General features: G+C 37.9%; 3 long non-coding RNA genes across 3 annotated transcripts; 2 read left to right on the top strand and 1 right to left on the bottom strand.

The window, feature by feature from the left end:
* Positions 1 to 1450: 1450 nt before the first annotated feature.
* LOC118469799 (uncharacterized) lies at positions 1451 to 5307 on the top strand. The gene is made up of 3 exons (XR_004846766.2): positions 1451 to 1722; positions 2494 to 2555; positions 3075 to 5307. It is a non-coding gene; the product is annotated as an uncharacterized LOC118469799 (long non-coding RNA).
* A 405-nt stretch (positions 5308 to 5712) lies between these two features.
* Positions 5713 to 7308, top strand: LOC129348684 (uncharacterized). The gene is made up of 2 exons (XR_008601319.1): positions 5713 to 7027; positions 7132 to 7308. It is a non-coding gene; the product is annotated as an uncharacterized LOC129348684 (long non-coding RNA).
* Positions 7309 to 10105: 2797 nt separating this feature from the next.
* On the bottom strand, positions 10106 to 14958 carry LOC129348685 (uncharacterized). Its single transcript, XR_008601320.1, has 2 exons — positions 14818 to 14958; positions 10106 to 10182 (listed from the first exon to the last, which is right to left on the bottom strand). It is a non-coding gene; the product is annotated as an uncharacterized LOC129348685 (long non-coding RNA).
* Positions 14959 to 14970: the final 12 nt, after the last annotated feature.

The raw sequence follows: 14970 nt of genomic DNA, 5'->3' as shown, positions 1-14970 counted from the left end.
ACCTCACTGTGGCCTGTGTTTAACATTGTCTTGTGTATTTCTGTTATTTTGTCCACTGCATGTGTGATTTGTTAAAATGTTAATTTAGGAGAGTAATTAGTTTATAGGCACTTGTTTAATACAGGTTGTTCCAAAATATATAGCTCACAACTGGAGACCTTTGAGCCAGTGCATGGATTACTAATGTGATGAAAAATCAAAGTGTGATTGACTACGTAAATGTAAAAAAAGCAAATCTGAAATATGGAATTCTGGTAAGTCAGAACAAAAGGTTTGAATGTGTAAATGTTGGAATCCCATAACAAAGTCAACCCTAATAAATGGTTTATGCGCACCTGTGTATTAGTGAGACAGGTGGTCCTGCACTATACAGCAGCAATATTCTACAATCAGCTGCCACATGGCAAAGTATGTGAGGAGCAGGTGGGTTGTTGATTCGAAAATATACATCATGGACACTGTACACAAGCATCTGGAACAATCCAACAGCACAGCCAGACTCCTGTTTGCAGACTTCTCTGCATTCAGCACTCTACAACCACACATCCTGGTGGAGAAACTGTTCTCCCACTTCCACCTGGAGGACCACCTAATTCGGTGGATCGTAGACTTCCTGACTAACAGGTCACAGAGAGTGCCAGTCAATAACACCTTTTCCGACCTCTCCTTCCCCTGCACTGGCTCCCTTCAAGGCTGCATCCTCTCACCTTTGCTCTTTGCTCCACCCAGACCTTCATGTGATTAAGTACACAGATGAAATGGACTTCCTCTCCCTGCTCTCAGGCCAATCACACCGTCACAACTCAGCATTCCATGAGTTTGTAGAGTGGTGTGATAACTCTTCCCTGGTGCTAAACGTGGAAAAAACTGGAGTTGGTGGTGACCTCCAGCAAGCAGAGGGAGCAACAGCTGTCAGCACAATCCATGGGACGTTGGTAGAGATAGTGGATGAACACAAATATCTGGGCACTTTTTTTTTTTTTTTTTTTTTTTATAACACAATCAAATTTGCTCCAACACTGAGGAGATCCTCAGAAAATGCCAGCAGCAGCAGTATCTACTGAGGAAGCTCAACACTTTTGGTGTCAGCAGGAGCATTGTGTGGGCATTTTGTTTCTTTCATTGAGCGTATCATTACATTCTCTACAACCTGCTGGTTACTACGGAGCCCCTCTGGTGACATGGTAAAAAAAAATAATAAATCGTGGCCACAATATAGCTATAACGTGCGCACGAAATACTAATTCGTGGCCACGAATTAGGTACACGTGCGCACGAAATACTGATTTGTGGCCACGAAGTAGGTATAATGTGCGCACGAAATGGTACCTAATACTATTAATATCATTCCTGGACAGCTGGGTAAGCAAATCGAGCGCACCGTCTCTACAACCTGCAATAATCTGTGTACGGGGTCCCGCACCCTGCGTGATGTTGCTAAAGTGAGTATCTTTTCTTAGCTGTTTTAGTCAATATGTTGTTATCCCGCATTTAGGCAGTTATTTATTTAGGCCTGTGTTTGATACTTTGTTGCAACGGGTAGCTATCTGCTGACGTGTCACTCCATTTACAAACTTTTATCCTCATCCTGTTACGACACGTTGTTTTGTTGTGCTAATATGTAGCCGTAAACTCATTGGTGTCTGTAGGAGCTGCAGCCCTGCACACATATCAGGACACTTTTCAAGAACAGCTGAGAGGTGTAGGCTACTACTAAGCGAGGTATGTTGAGCATAAAACCAGAGTTTTCTGTGTTAGGAAGGCGTGTCTGTTTTAACCTGGCTGGATCACCGTGCTAACTTATGCTGCAGACCTAACCTGGTCCGGACCACATTCTGTTCAGAGCTTCAGCTTGAAATCATCTTAAAAAGTGCCTTTTTCACTGATCATTGCCTTTGAAAGTAGCATCACGTGTGTCAGACTCTCAGCTGAGGGAATACAGAGGCGATAAGAACCGCAGCGTTTAATGATTCTACCGGACGAAACCGTGCAGTTACGGTAGCGCTCACTATACGTTCCCAAGGGAACCTGTAGCCTCAGTGATAACAATCTAATTTGTATTACTTTGCAGGTTGTTGTTGCTCTGATTGAACTACATGAATGTGTCTGTAGTGTCCTCTGGACATTTGTCCTTCAGTAAAATCACAGAAACCAATTAAACCATTATGTTAACATTTTCCCTAACATATTCCACTTCGATTTGACAAAGGCTAAAGTGATTTCACAGGACAGTGTCAGAGCTTGAGTATAATGTTTAAATCAGCTCTACAATGTGCAGCTGTCACCAGAAATAAACAGGAGGCATTGAGAGTGCACCGAGTGGTAAAATAAATATATTAATTTACACTGTATTTGCAGAAACAGTGTTGCTTTTTGCAACATAATAGCAGGGACATGGGGCAATATGTGATTTGGAATTATAGATCCAGAATCTGGAAAATCTACTGCTTGGTAAGGCTACTTGTTAATTAATTTTGCTTTCCTGTGGTTTAGAGGTCAACTATGGATACTCGGCTGTGAGAATTTTTGATGGAGCGAAACTTGAAGATGAGAATGTAAGTCACTGCACCTGCCGTCTTTGCTTGCCTTGTGTGTGTGTGTGTGTGTGTGTGTGTGTGTGTGTGTGTGTGTGTGTGTGTGTGTGTGTGTGTGTGTGTGTGTGTGTGTGTTTTTTTCCAAACAGAAGATTAATATTTACTGAAAGTTTGCGTAGAACATGATCACACCAGAACAGATAGGCTCAATGCACAAATCCAGATGCACAATCTTAAAATGTTATATGTTTTAATTTTTAATGTAATCAAATACATCAACTGTGTTTACAGAATAATTTTAAATAATTCTTGATCATCTTAAGTTGGAAAAATATTTGCATCGTATTTGCACCAAAAGTAAATGTTATCAAAAGTAGGCTGCATAAAATGAAAAACTAATGATGTGAATAACTCCACCCTTATACCATCAATACAGCTATATTCTTAACTTCCTTTAGATATCCATTGGCATTCTATTTTATGCATTTGTACGTATCAATTCATTTATTTATTGACTTGGGGTGTCTTTTATTTTTTCAGATTGATGAAACTGTCATTCCGTTAATGACAGACAGTGACCTGGCAAAGTACATCCCCAAAGTTGGAGATAGAGTCTCCACTGTGGCTTTCTGCCGACAAGCATCACTGTCACAAAACTCACAATCCAGGAAAGAATCCATACTCTCAAGGCGACGACAAAGACTGTCTTGAGCTGAGGGGATGCCACCAAAAAAGAGAACATCTAAGTGGGCAGGAAATACAAATGCCAAATGGAAGGTGAGATGAATTGAGGTTGGCTGGATGGATTTTGATGAGGAGGAGGAGAGGTTCAAACAGGTGAAGTCTGTAAGTGGTGGAGGGACGAGGCATCTCTCGATTGACAAAGACGAAACAGTGGCAAATATCAAACTTATGGCTGAAAATCTTTTTTCCCCAAAGGCCTTTCAAAAAAAAGCAGAAGTCTTTCACACTTCAACTCATATTGAGAGCTCACAGATACATGTTGATATGTCCAATACAGTAGACCAGTTGTATAATCAAAGCAAGGTCAAAATTCTGCGACTTTATCTGTGCACCAAAAAGAAAACAGGACAGCAGCCCTCAGGAGTTGAGGTGATCACGCATCAAGCCAGCCCTCAGTGGTAGATCTCACTAACAATGAACAGAAACAGTGAATCACAGTGAAGGAGCTTCTAAACTTTCCAGAGGAGATGACAGCAGCCCAGTCAACAGTTTGTCGTTACCTGAAAAGGTACATTGGGGAAATTGATAGCAACAAGCTTCAGCTTTTCCTGCGGTTTTGTACAGGATCTGATCTGTTGGATAAGGCTATACTAATTGAGTTCATAGAAACCACAGATTTTCTCCGCAGACCACAATCCCACACATGTGGATGTGTACTAAAGCTGCCATTGGTTACTACAGCTATCCAGATTTCCACAGCGAATTTAACAGCATTCTCACAAGCTTAATGCGGATATGGGATGTGGTGTAGGTAATAATACAAACAATAACATGAAGGATGTGACAGCTCCTTGCTAGACTGGATGTTTTTGTTATGTAGCCCGTTGTTCCTTTTGTATGTGCAGCATTTTAATTCATCTGCTTTTAAAGTGGTCGATTTGTTCTTTCCCAGTCAAATGGTAAGCTTAAAGGGATAGTTCAGTGGGGCTGTAGGAGATACGTTTGCTTAGTCAGTGTATTACCTGTAGTAGACAGCACTCAGCACTCTCCGGGTTTGTAGAAGCAGAGGAGTGCTGGGACAGAAGCAGAGCAATGCATTGCTGGGCATGGGGACAGCAACACAGCAACAAACATATTTTAGTCACCTAAAACAAGTCCCACCTCAAAAGAATACACCAGGTTATCTGTACACTGTATTAGGAATATTTTCAGTGCTTCACCTGGTGGGAAAACTGTTGTTTCCTTTGACACTAACCATAAAACTCCCATATGCCTACGCCTAAAGTGCATCTGTGCCTGATGCACACTGTATTACTCCAGTTAGTGCCAAAAGAAACAACTACTTTATGAGCAGTCGTACAGCTCCACTTCAAATACCAAAAGCCAATTGATTAAGCATGTTTTATATTATTATTACAGTTGTTTGTAGCAACCCCAGTAGAAACAAGAATGTGAGCCTTAGCTGATGTTTCAAAGGTGTTGAAAAATAATTCAGTTGTTTACAGAAGTTGTTTACACTTTAAATAAGTTTAAATAACATTATTTTGTACCTATCACTATGATACTGGCTAACAGGAGGATTGAAAACTGTTCTTATCCTGTTATGTGCAAAATACAACCTGTTCTGTTTTTGACTAGGGTGTATTTTAAGAAAAAAAAAGACCAGTAAAGCATTCAAGTTTGTACAAAATGTTGATGTCCTGTCTCTCTTATATTCTATACATCTTTACTTATTTCACACCTCACTCTCTAGTGTTATAAATGTGCTGTGATTTGTTATGAAAGACACAGTTCTTTATCAAACATTGGATTCTTTTAATCTCTTCCACAAAAACAAAAACAGGCTCAGGAAACATATGGAGCATTGATGATACACTATACAGTAGCCTACTTGGTCTTCTTGTCTAATTGATCATAACATTAGGTTTATGATATCATTGCCAGTCTATGTTGTTGCTGCATCGTTTATGTTTTGACCAGTGTTGCCAACTCCTCAGTAAGGAAAGTAGCTATTGGCTGTCCTAAAAGTCGCTAGAAGTCGCTAAATGATGTCATCGTCTAATTTGCATAATTTCCCGTTTGCATGTAATTGTAATCAACATTGTGGGAGAGACAAAAAGTGAGTTTAAAATACCCAAAATATGTTTCTGAACTAGAGGCTAAATGCAGTGATTTATTTTAGTGTGACAGTGAAGAAACATTTTCATTTCCATCCTGCTCTGTAAGCAGGATGGTATCTGCAGAGACTTTGATTCATCTGCCGTCTGGACATGGAGTGATGTGGGTCTCCTCTAATCAGACAGTGGGATGCTGCAGGTCACTAGACTGACCTCCTGTGCTTTGGGAAGGGGAGGAGCTCACAGCGCCACCTGCTGCTCGTTGAGGACAGTAACTGCAGAACAATCCCAGCTTTCATGTCAGACAGGGGCGGATCCAGATTAATTTTTGTGGGGGGGGTACAACAGATATTTGGGGGGGGGTGGGGGGGGGGTAAGAAAAAATGAAAGCTGCTACCGACCTCTCACTTTTACAAAGTTTTTTTCATGTTTTTTTTTTTTTTTTGGCTCTTTAACCCAATAGCAAAGCTGTATATGACCTTTTCACTTTGGACTGTTAACATTAAAATTATGATGGACTTGTTTCATTGTTTATGTGAATTACAACATCATGAGCAGCAACATCTGCCTGTTCTGTAAAACTGGTAGCTCAACGACAGCATCCTGAGGGCAATTAAGTGACAAATATTGTGCAAGAACAGCACTATTACAACCCTGTCAATTTCCACTTCTTAAAATGTTTACTGCCAATTATCACACATAAAACAAGAAAAAATAATCTGTACTAATACTTCTGTACTACCCAATACACAGTGAATAAATATTATCTGAAAGTCGGGTTATTGTTGTTTATCAGCACAATACAAAAATATTAATGTTAGAAATATTCCAGTTAAGACTCTAGAATATCATGATTTATGTAAATTTACCTCAATAATATGAATGTTCAGGTTAAGATTGTGCAGTGATATTTATTATGTAAGTTTAGCTGATTAAAGTTTATGACTCTATACTAAAATATTATTTAAATTGACATCATTATTATAATATTTAGGGTCAGACCCTACAGTATTGAAATTAAGAAATCAAATATTCTATAAAATGTAAATACACTGAACTCATTTGGAGATATTTAAGTGAGACTCTACAATATTCTTTGACACAAATCTATCTAAATCAAAATTTTAATAATTTTCACGCCAAACATTTACTGGACTGATTTAAATGTTAAAATCACTCCTTTCTAATCCTCTGCTGTATGTTCAAACCTGAGGCCTTAAATAGAAACACACAAGTATCTGTTTGAAGGAACTTCTGTAGAGTCCTGGTTCCAGAACATGATGATAGAATTATAGACAAACTTTAACAAAAGCTGCCTGAGAGTTTACAGGTTTTTATGTTGGATTTCTTCAGTAATTTAATGAGCGTTATCAGCAAAAATCAAGTGTTCATTTGATGAACTTCATTTCCTAAAACATCCAGAATTGGAGCTCATATCTTTGGCAGCTGTAAAATTTCTGCTCCTTCAAAGTTCACAACACAATGAATTAATTCCTAAAACACTCTCAATGCTGCAGAGCGTTTGTGATGCTGAAGCAGTGACCAGTTTTTCTGTTTCTTCTCTGGAGATGCACAATGAGGGACGTCTGCAGAGACTGAGAAAGAGTCTCACCACATCCTGACATGAGGAAAAAGACTTTATTGAAGACTACAATGAGAAAAACTATCAGACAGCAGACGGCTGCATTCAAGGTGAGCTCTGAACATTTGATCTGGAACAGGAATTCAATAACGGCAGCATGAGCTTCATTTCGGTCTGTAGCTGCTGAATTCATGGATGAGTCATCTGGCACTAGAGAAGAAGACCATCAAACATCCACATCAGCTGATGGAGGTCCAAGAGTCTCACCGAACAACCAACCTACAGAGTGAAGACCTCGAATCTGATTGGACGGCCTCCTATTCAGCCACATGTGTGAACAAATGCCTCTAAGCTGATTTGTTTTCTAAAATAAATCTAGTTTGAGTCCTAATCTATGCCTGTGTGTTTGCTTCTTTACACCGCTGTTAACAGTTTAGGCTGTTAGATTGTTCCAGATAAGACAAGTAAAAGATTCTTCAGAGCCGTTCTACCACGAGCCTGACAGGAAGAACTCCAACAGCTACTGAATGTTCCTGTGGTTCCCTCAAGGCTACAGGAGGAGCCCTACGAGGACGAGCCGGTCCACCTGATGGCGGCCAGTCGCTGCGGTTCAAAGCCAACACCGACTACGTGGACTACTACTGGACCACACAGAGGCCTTCAAACCGGACCAACAAGTTCAGCGACTCCCCGACTCGTGGGTCTGAGGACGTCGCCGAGCCTCGGTCCAGCCGGCCTCCTGTCTGTGGGTGTTTGAGTGCTCAGAGGTTTGTGGATGCATGTGAACATGTCTGTGTTGAAACAGCAGCTTTTCACTCAGTAACGCCGGGAAAAACCAAGAGCTCCTTTATTTGTGACTTCCACTAAAAAAAACTGATGAAAATAAGTTTGCCAGGGTTCTGACTGATAACAGATTATTAAATAATGAAAATAATCATTTAAATATTCCTTTAAACAATCCTTTTAGGTCTACATTTCCTTTACACTGACTTCTTGGTATATGTACAAGTATTTTGGGTGGAATATACCATTAAGCCCAATGTTCAAGGGTTCTTCTGGGAATATACCATTAAACCAACCTTTTAGGTAAATGTTCCAGGATGTTGGGTAGAATATACCATCAGATAAACCTTTTAGGTCTACACTGGAAGATTTTAGAGTAGAATATTACTCCAAACCATCCTTTAGCTCTACATTTAAGGTGGAATACTCCTTTACACCAAGATTTTTTGGTCTACATTGAAGGATTTTGGGTGGAATATTCCTTTGAGCCAACTTTTTAAGTTTATGTTCAAGGATGTTGGGTGGAATATACCATCAGACCAACCTCCAAGGTCTACAGTAGTGAATTTTAGGTGGAATATACCATTAAACTCACCTTTTAGGTCTACATTTTAGGATTTTAGGTGGAATTTTCTTCCAAACCGTCTTTTAGTCTACATTTAAGGATGTTTAGGATGGTATATTGTTCCGAACCAATTTCTCAGGTCTACATTTCAGGTGGAATATTCCTCCATACTAACTTTTTGGTCTACATTGAAGGATCTTTTCTAAACCACTCTTTCGGGTCTATATTTGAGGTTTTAGGTGGAATATTCCTTTTAACCAGCCCCTCAGGTCTCTGAGGATTTTGGATGGAATACTCTATAAACCAACATTTTAAGTGCATGTCCAAGGACTTTTGGTGGAATGTTCCTTTAAGGTGGATGTTTGAGGACCTTGTAGGTGGAATACTTCCTGAAACCAACCTTTTAGGTCAAAATTCAAAGATTTAAGGTGGAATATTCCTTTAAACCAACCTAAATTTCATGTTTTGATCATTATCAAGTGAGAAACCTCAATCCAGACTCCTCATAATGATATTTGAGATTTATGCTGCTGTTATTTGTTTAGTCCAGACGAAATGACAGAAATCCACAACTGTAATTTTATTTCAGGACTCGGTTATTAAATGTCAAAACAATCCATGTGACTCTAAAAACTCAACAGCTTCACAAACTCTAAGATTAAACTCTCCACAAGGATCCAAAATAACTTTACTTCTACATGAGAGCTTTAATTATTCTTCATCTACTTCCTGAAAAGTTTGGTCAATAAAAAAGACAAAAACTAGTATTTTCAGCTGAACTAAAGACAGACTTTGTGATTTTTCTGCTCACATGTTGTGTTGTTGTAAACTTCCTCTTTCAAATAAATAGCCGCCTAACCCCCTGGAAACCAGCATTTGTCCTGTTTTTGTGTTGCTCCTCAGTGACCCTAGACAGCCGGGTCGTAATGTTTTTTGAGCAACACACCATACTATGACGTTTTTACAATGATGGTTCTACTATGAAACCAGTTTGACATGTTCAGGCGTTCTTTGTGTGAAAACTCAGAGATTTCAGGTATCAGAAGGTGGTTTTCAGCTTTCTTTGTTAACTTTCTGCCTCAACTTTAATCTAAATTTCCTTCACTAACCCAGCCCTCTGGACTTCCAGTAAGCTGTGTTCCTATTGGCTGTCCCAGTGGCTGCTAGGTATTATCAGGAACACCTGAGCAGCTCAGTGTCTTCCTGCTTTATTTAGCAGCAGACAAACATTTCCTCTGCTTCTCTTCACCAGTGAACCGGGTTTAGCTCCATTGCTTTAGTTTGTTCTTTAGGCGTTGGCTTGCAGCTTCCAGCAGTAAAATTGTCTTTAATGTGTTTCTTGGTGTGTTTTAGGGCTTTGTACTGGATAGTTGTCTTGGTAAATGTGGTTCTTTAGCCACAGTTAGCACATGGTGTTAATGTGTGCAGTGATTAGTGGATTTGATGCAGCTGAGTTGTGTCTTTGTCTTGGCTGTAGAGAGTCTTCAGAGGTTTTTGGTCAGACACATTCTGTATTCTTGTTTGTGAACCAACGTTGGTTGTCCAGAAGGTAAGAGTTCCTGTCCTGACTCTCTGTTCTCAGAGGTTCTCTGGTAGGCTGCAGGAGACTTGAGCGTTTGGGTTGTGTTAGTTTGGTTTTTGTATGGTTTCATTTGGATGACTATCTTGAGGCTCCTCCATGTGGTTTAGTGAGGTTTTCTGCAACAGTTCTACAAAGCAACCTGCAGCAGAAGAGCCTTTGAGAGTTTTTAGGAAGTTCTGGAGACCAGACTTTAGAGCAGCAGAAACATTTGTCAGCAGTTTGAGCAGGAGAAGGTGAGCTTCAGAGTAGAAAGAGAAGGAAACCTTCTTGACCCGTGTGGTGAGGTACTGTACCAAGAGTTTGAGCAGGTTGTGAAGAGTCTGTAGTTCTTTGGTCTGAAAGCACAAGAAGAATCGACTCATTAAAGGAGAAAAAAGGAGATATTGTTGGTTCTTCTGTCATTCTGCAGTTTCCAGTTTCCTTAGACTGAATATCAAGTTTATATTTTAAATGATTTACCATGTGAGCCCAAGAAGACTTCAATAAACTCCCTCCATCCCCTGAACACAACATATTTTATTACCATGTTAAATCATTTTTTAAAAATGTTTTTGAGTTTTAATCATAGTTTTAGCATAGCTTTTTCTATTTGCTTGTTTAGTTTTGTCATCTGTGTGAAAGGTGCTAAACAAATAAAGTTGAATTGATAAACTGAATAATTGACTAACTCATGATTGTGACAACAGAAGTGTTTTCTTTGTGATTTAAGGGTTTATTTCATTTTTTAGGTTGGGGTTAAAATCTTGACAGAAAAAGAAGATTAAAGAAATAAACTACATAACAAAAAGCAATTAAATCAAAGGGGGAAAAAATTATTACAATAAAACTTTTAAAAAAAGTTTAAAAAAGTATTTTTATATGTTTAATATAATTCTTGTTTAAAAAGTATTATTTTTTAAATGTTTAATATCATACTTGTTTAAAAAGTATTATTTTTTTAAATGTGTGATTATCTGAAGTATTTTCTCTGTAATTTTTAATAATGTTACTTTAAAAAATTTGTTTAATTTCATACTTACATGTTTTGTGTTTTTTTTGTATTTGTGTTTGATTATCTAATTCAATATTTTGTCTGTTTAATAAAATGAAACATTAAATACAATTAGATGATATTAAACAGACAAAATATTGAATTAGATAATCAAACACAAATACAAAAAAATACAAAACGTAAGTATGAAATTAAACAAAATTTTTAAAATAACATTATTAAAAATTACAGAGAAAATACTTCAGATAATCACACATTTAAAAAATTATACTTTTTAAACAAGAATTATATTAAACATTTTAAAAAAATACAAAAGATTTAATCAGATTATTAAACCTTTAAAAAGACAAAACAATTAATAAAAAAATTCAATGTTTCATTAGAAAATTAAATCTTAAACACAATAAAACTTCAAATAGGAATTAAACAGAAAATACAATGAAGCATTTAAAAAGAAAATTAAACATTAAAAGGTGGTAAAACATTTGACAAAGATTTAAGCAAAAAATTTAATATTGGGAAAGAAAAATAAATTCAAACATGCCGATAAAACATTTGAAACAACAATTAAAAAAAGACAAAACATTTCTAAATCAAATCAGACATTAGAAAAGAATAAAAAGTGAGAAAAGAGCAAAACTAAACGTTTAAGAAGAATCAAACTAAAGACAAAACATTTGAAAAGACACCAGTTAAACTTTAGAAGATCAAATTAAACAGAAGAGACAATAAAACGATGAAAAAGAGCAAAAACAGATAAAAGTTTTAAAGCATTTTCTAGTCTGAAATGAAAACATCGAGTTATTTCTTCAAACATTTCCTCTTTCTATGTTCTTGTTTTGATTGTGGACAGATTTACTAAGAACTCATTTCAGAAAACTGCTTTCCAGATAAAGTCTACTAGTAGTTGAAGGCACTGATCAAACTAATGTTACCTTCTGATCTCCACAAACTTTACTGTTCAGTGAAGAGAATCAAAGTTTGTTCAGGATTTGTAAAAATCCACAGGTGAAGGTCTGAGAAGAACTCGGATGGTCTAAATGTGAAATCAAGACTCATGGTCACAAGTTTTAAGGCTTCTGTTAACCATAAAGTTCAAACTAACAGAGAAGTACTGAGAAACTTTTAAGATTTCAGTCCTCAGACTGTCTGAAGGTTCAAACTAACAGAGAACTACTCAAGAACTTAGAAGATATCAGTCCTTGGACTGTCTGAAAGTTCAATCTAACAGAGATCTACTGTGGGACTTCGAAAATTTCAGCCCTCAGACTGTGTGAAAGCTCAGGTCCTGAGGACTCGGAGGGTCTCGAGGCTTTGGAAAGTCTTGGAACTGAGGGTTCAACCCTCCAGCACAAAGGCTGAAGTCCAACCCACCGAGAAAAACAGTCGAGTCGAGACTCGAGTTAAAAAAAAAAAAAAAAAAACTCGAAAATGACAAAAAATAGATGATAAATGCACAAAAACCAGAAGATTTAGTATCTGAGCGGATAGCTCAGGGGGATAAGAAGAGAGACTACAGAGTGGAAGGTCGCAGGTTCAAGACCCGCCACTGGCCCTTTTCTTTGTTTGTCTTTGTCAGAATTTTGAGAAAATTTAAGAAGGGACTGGTCTTGAACCAGCGACCTGCAGCTCCATAGGCAAATCCTTAACTCACTGAGCTACAGATCAGATGAAAAGAAATAATTTCGTCGTCCCTTTGGCATCGTAGTTTCTGAAGTCACCACATGGGTGGAGCCAAGGCGGAGTCTGGGTGGAGTCAGGGCGGAGAGTAGGTGGGGAGGTGGGTGGCGGCCTCCCCCCTCTCCTCCCCCACCTCCCGCCACCACCCACCACACCTTCCCCCGCCTGACGAGTTCTTCGAGTCTCCATGGGTTTTCCCGAGTTTCTAGAGTTTCCACGAGATCAGAGGCAGAACAAGTTGTCATGAAGAGGTGCTGAAGACGTCCAGGATGGAGTGACTTTTTACAGTGACTAGAAGGAAGATGACTAGAAGAGCAGGTCTTTAACCACCATCCATAAAATCCATGGAGTCGCTCCAGAGAAATGAAGGGAGGTCAACTTTTATCAACCTCCATCCAGACGTTCAACTTGATATCTTTACTTGGAGATTTTTAGCACCACAAACCTTTAGTATCACACTTTATTATCATTTATTAGGACTTTCATGGAATCCACCAGCAGATTTAGTTTTTGTTGACAAACTTTATTCTTGTCGTCGTGGGACTGAAGTATTTAAAACTGTTCCTTCTATTTGACCTCATGTTTATTAGTTTTAATGGAGAAAGTTATTTTAATTGTCAGTGTCTCAAAAACCAAATAATAAATTGGATTAGTCAAGAGGTTGAAATTTCTTACTTTGTCATATTTTAAATATGACAAAAAAATATAAAAATAAAGCGTCTTGAGACAATTTGACCTGTAATTGGCGTTACATAAATAAAATTGAATTCAAATTGTATGTATCTTGTAATGTTGGAGTAATTCAGCCATATATGTTGGAAAACACATTTTCTTTGTCCATTAATCTGTTGATTGTTTTCTCCAGTAATTCATTTCTTGTTTTGGTTTATAAAATGTCAAACCCAAATATATTCAGTTTACTGTCATAAAAACCAAAAAGATTTACATTCATGATGCAGGAATCAGGCAGTTTTTCACTTTTTATCTTAGTTTAATCAGAAAGATAGTTGATAATGTGTGAATTGTTGCAGCTTGTGAGCCGGAAAAGGTTTTAATCTTTGGGGCCGAGTGTCAGAAAACATTTAGAAACCAACATCAACAAAACACTTAAAGACTTGAACATCATTAAAGGGAAATCCAATTTTTCTCTGACAATGTCTAATTAAAGGACATTTATTTAAAAATGTAAATGTGTGATATTCATCCTCTGGAGCTTTCTCTTCACATCGTCTTCCACCTGGACTGGTTTGGTCGGGAGCATGTGCAACAAACATTTGAAAAACTGCACTTTAACATCAATGAATGACACTGAAGTTTAATCTCTACATAAATGAGACTGAGTCTGGATGTGCTGCTCTGTCATTAACTCCTAAGTTTAGGGAAAGTTCAAACAAAAGAGGACAGTTTAGACAAGACTTGAGAATGAGCTTATTTTGAACAAACATCTCAGACTTTCTGAACTTCAGCACCTACAGCAAGATATTTTAACAACAAGCAACTCAAGAGATCCAGAAGTTGGAGAGAGTTAGCTTTAGCTGAGCCAAAGAACATGTGGGACGCAAACCTAGCAAACATTTCAGACTTTTCTCTGTGAATTCTGAGAAATAATTTCCTATTTAATGACAGAGCTACACATCTTAACTCAGTCTCATTAAAACAGACTCTAATTCAGTGTCATCCATCCATATTAAAGTGCAGTTACCCAAAATGTTTGTTGCATGAGCTCCAACAAAACCTGTCCAGGTAGAAGGCCACTTTGACAAACAGGAAGTGGTCGATTCCAAGCAGATTTATAGAAGGGGGGACCGGACTGTACAAAGTGTGGTCGAGTATAGAGGGGTGTTTTGTGGGTTTTTAAGGCTGATAATGATTATTAGTGAGACATTTGGAGTCGATATTCATTTGCAGTAAATGAAAATATTTAAAATCTTGGAGTTAAACTTACAAGAACACAAACTTTAACAGAAAACTTTGTTGATACGTTTTTGTTTTGTTTACAGATGTTAAGTTAAAGGAGTTTTATTCGTGACGTATAACCAATCAAATCACTCCAGAAGACAGAGCGACCACAGGTAGATTAAGGTTCAGAGCCAAAGTAGCACCATTTTTAAGTTGATTTATTACCATAAATCAGTAAAAAATAAAATACTGATAATCAGTAAATCAGTCAGCCCACAATTACTACAACTCTACAATGTATGTCTCTTTCTTTTGACTTGTTATTTGTACAATATACAATGTATATGATGGCATTTTTTCATTCCAAAAGCTATACTATGATGTTTTCTAAGAGACATACGATGCTATTCTGTGTGTTCTGGCACTGGGCTGCTGCACTCCTCCTCTGTTGTTTTCTGGATTGTACTCAGCTGCATGCCTTCGTCCACCCGGCCTCCGTTGACTCGTCCCGCCTGCCGTCTCTGGTGCTGAAGCTGGATTGGAACAGACAAAG

This window comes from Amphiprion ocellaris, chromosome 4, assembly GCF_022539595.1.
Source record: "Amphiprion ocellaris isolate individual 3 ecotype Okinawa chromosome 4, ASM2253959v1, whole genome shotgun sequence".
NCBI classification, from domain to species: Eukaryota; Metazoa; Chordata; class Actinopteri; family Pomacentridae; genus Amphiprion; species Amphiprion ocellaris.
The sequence above is the reverse complement of the archived record's forward strand: the minus strand, read 5'-3'. Positions and strand labels throughout refer to the sequence as shown.